The sequence below is a fragment of the Budorcas taxicolor genome, chromosome 2 (assembly GCF_023091745.1).
Source record: "Budorcas taxicolor isolate Tak-1 chromosome 2, Takin1.1, whole genome shotgun sequence".
In the NCBI taxonomy this organism is placed as follows: domain Eukaryota; kingdom Metazoa; phylum Chordata; class Mammalia; order Artiodactyla; family Bovidae; genus Budorcas; species Budorcas taxicolor.
Genome location: NC_068911.1, coordinates 119327607 through 119331699, shown reverse-complemented (window position 1 = coordinate 119331699; position 4093 = coordinate 119327607).

Here is a 4093-nt window from a genome sequence, read left to right as displayed (position 1 = left end):
CTCAGCATTAAAACTCACCTGCAATGTAGGAGGCCACAGGTTCAATCCCTGCATCCGGAAGATCCCTTGGAGAAGGATATGGCAACCCACTCCAGTATTTATGATTGAAGAATCCCATGGACAGAGGATACAGTCCATGGGTCACAAAGAGTCAGACACACTGAGCACCCACACACAACATGAGCATGAGGAAAATTCAGATTAATACCAAAGAGTAAATTCTATTTAGTGTTAGTCATTAACTGATTTCAAACTAGTGGAGTATGCAGGTTCAAATCAGAGCTGAGAATCATGGTTATTGCAAACACTCATCAGCAGATGAATGGATAGACAAATATTGGACACACGCTACAGAACAGATGAACTTTGAAGACAACCTGCGATTTGCCCTCTTAGCGTAGTAGACAGCACATCAGTCTCATAATCTAAAGGTCCTAAAGACAGTCTGCTAAGTGAAATAAACCAGCCGGAATAGAGCAAACATATCCAGAGTAGAGAAATTCATAGAAACAGAGAGAAGAACAATTATTTCCAGGCTTTGGGGGAAGAAGAAATGGGAAATCGTTTGTATTTAACAAGTGCAGAGCTATTCAAGTGTGAGGTTCCAATGTACATAATTTTAACATGCAAGGACTAAAGTAACAACAAAATTACTTACAGTGCATTCTTTTTGAGAAAGCTATTAGAGAATTACCATCCAAAACTGTTTTTTAAGAGTAAATAAATAAAATGGGGGACATGAGGCTGGAAGCAGGATATCCATCACAGGAAGCAAGGAGAAGAAATTGCAAGAGAACAGTGTAGGCACATTTCAGCAAGACTGCTGTGGACAAGAAGCAAAGGGAACCCTGGGTAGCTGGAAATGCCAGAAGTTATGAGATGCACTTCTTCGGAAAGATAATGTGAATAGACTGAAGCACTGAAAGTATTTTGAGGAGATTCTTTTTGGCAAAGAAATCATGTTGAATTTTTGAATGCAGAAAGCTAAAGGACAAATCAACATTTAAAAAACCATGCATGTGAAGTAAACTAAGTGTAATTATAGTTTACTATCACACTTAGTGATAAATAGTATATAATAGACACAAAATATTCAACTTGGAGTATTTACTTTTCAATCAAAATACAGTATTAAACTTGGGGTATGGAGATGAATGCAAATGTTCTGCATAACAAGGCAGAAGAAAAATAATAGCTTTTCCTAATGGGAGAGAAACTGATTGATAAAACTTAACAAACTAATAACAGCAAATCAGCATGTTGTCTTTAGAGACACAAAGATAAATACTATAATAATTGGAGAGAAGATAGGGAATGTTGGTCCAGTGCAGGTAGGTGGATGGATTGGATGCTGGAAGCTTTTGGATTTTCTCATGTGAGGCTTCTGTTTTTTTTCAGAGAGGTTCTTCAGCTGAAAGAAAGGATTGAAGAGAAAGATGGTGATGAAGTTAAACCAAAGCGGAGTTTGAAATAAGCATCTGGAAAAGAGAGGAGTGAGCATGTGTAACAATAACACGTGTGTATGCTCACTTTTGTCTTTTACAATCCTCTTTTTATGGTATATCTGTAACGTGCTTGTGCTACTGTGCTCAGTCACTCGGTCATGTCTGACTCTTTGTGACCTCATGGACTGTAGTCTGCCTGGCCCCACTGTCCATGAATTTTTCCAGGCACGTATACTGAAGTGGGTTGCCATTTCCAACTACAGGGGATCTTTCTAACCCAGGGATCAAACTGCGTCTCCTGCATTGGCAGGTGGATTCTTTACCACTGAGTCACCTGGGAAGCAAATCTGACTCCATACTGGATCTGTTCCTTTCCCTGTGCTTAGTCACACTGGCTCTGCACCTTTCCTAGAAGAATGTTGAAATATACAGGGTAGCCCTTTCTCAAGGCTCTGACCTTTAAGGATATAACACTTTTTTGTTTAACAGGAGGCTTCCTGTGTGCTGTTTTGGATCTGTCAGAATTCTCTGTTCCTTATTAATTCCTGAATATTCAGGAATTAAGAGGAGATGCAAACCTCTCCCTGCAGCTGAGGAATCCAGGCATTTCCTTCCCTAGTTTTTCTATATGGTGATAAGTACCCTCTTCCTTTTTATGAACCATATGGTAAAAGTGATTATTTACAACACTCTCTCTTTCATATGGATGACCTCATGTTTCCTTGTAAGTTTTGATTTTATCTGTGCTGAAACAGGATAAATACCTACTCAATGTTGAATAAAACACCTTTGCTCCATCACAGTTTTGTCTTGCTTTCTCTCTCTCTCTTTACCCCCGCCCCCCACCACTGCCCCTGCAGGCTATTTCTTTGGAGCACAGAGGCTCTTTGAGTTCACTTTCCTGCCTGGGCTTCTAAGACCCTCTTGAGAAGGCTCTCTGAGCCTTCACCCCATCGAGAGGGTGCCTGAGGCCTCCGTGAACAGAGCAAGCCCTGTGTCATGGACTTTATTGGCTTTCTGTGTAAACCAAGGAATATCAACGTCTTTCTCTCTCCTTTACTTTCTTATCAGTCGACTCTGGACCACCAGGTTCTGGCCCATTAAAGAACCTCAACAATACAGAGATAAAAAGTTGCAAAACCGAGAATAACATTTGTGTTGTTGGAGGCTTACAGGAACATACTGATCTGAGGACTTCAACACCAAACAGTTTGCAAAACTAACCATGTCCCTCCCTTACCTTGCCTTTTAAAGTTCTTTGCTGAAACCCTTCAAGGAGTTCTGTGTTGTTGTTGTTGTTGTTGTTTTCGCAGGGGGTGGGCAGAAGCTGCCAATCTTCTTGCATGGTCCTGCAATAAGCCTTTCTCTGCTTTAAACTCTTGACGTTTTGATTTGCTTGGAATCACAGTGTGTCAGGCACACAAATTTGCATTTGGTATCATATCTAAGTGTGAAACTTAACTGAAATAAAGTGATTTGCATGTAACTTTCTTTTTTCCCATAATGTCAAGTTACCAAACTTGTTTCTGTTTTCTCTTGTTCATATTGTTGCCTGACATTCATTTTTTCATGTAAAATGTTTGACTGAAAGAAACTGCACACAAGTGGTGGTCTAACTGCCTTTCACATTTAAAGATGTGAACTTGAAATGAATGGTTCTCTGAAGTCCAAGTTGCCTAATTGGTTCTCAAACCCAGGCAGTCTGGGGTCATCCTTCACATCTGTCATGGTCGGTGTGGACTTCCCTCTGATGGGCAATATTTACAAATGGGATTCTGACTTCTTGATGACCTCCTGTCTTGATGACCTTCTGCCTCTAATTTATACAATTCCAGACTCTTTCAAAAAATTTAGCTTGTAAATATATGTTGTCAATTTTTTAATAATTTATGACATTTATAAAGGCTTCCCTGGTAGTTCAGATGGTAAAGAATCTGTATGCCATGTAGGAGATCTGGGTTCCATCCCTGGATTGAGAAGATTCCCTGGAGAAGGGAATAGCTTCCCGCTCCAATATTCTTGCCTGGAGAATTCCACGGCCAGAGGAGCCTGGCAGGCTGCAATACATGGGATTGCAAAGAGTTGGACATGACTGACCAACTAACACTTTCACTTCTTCACTTTCCAAACATTTCTCTTTTAGTCTCCAAATTAGTGAGCACAGATTTCTTCATAAACCTAGGACTGACTAATAAACATGATCATAGTGGCCTTTCCTCTCCTTGTAAGAATGTTTGTGTATGGATTGTTGTTGCTAAGAGTAGAAGAAGAGCCCAACCTCAGTTACAAGGGGGAAAAAAATCTCCTTTTAAAATCATGCACCACAAAACTTCTATTTAGCTATTCACGGCAGGAAACTCAGTAAAAATTATTTAAAGCACATTAATTCAAATCAGCACAGCCTACCTCCATGAGAAAGTTCTTGCATAAAGGGAACAGTTCCTCTAATTAAATCTAAAAACTCTACAGCTGTGAAACTATAAATTTTTATCTATGCTAGCAGTAGCTGTAAAAATGATTCTAAATTAAAATATTAACTTTTCCCGCTTACACACAATAAAAGACTTAAAACTTCCATAAAATGAGTCATATTATTTTGGCCTTTCTAAGTGGATGCCCTGACTTTGGCAGACTTTTCCTACCTCAAA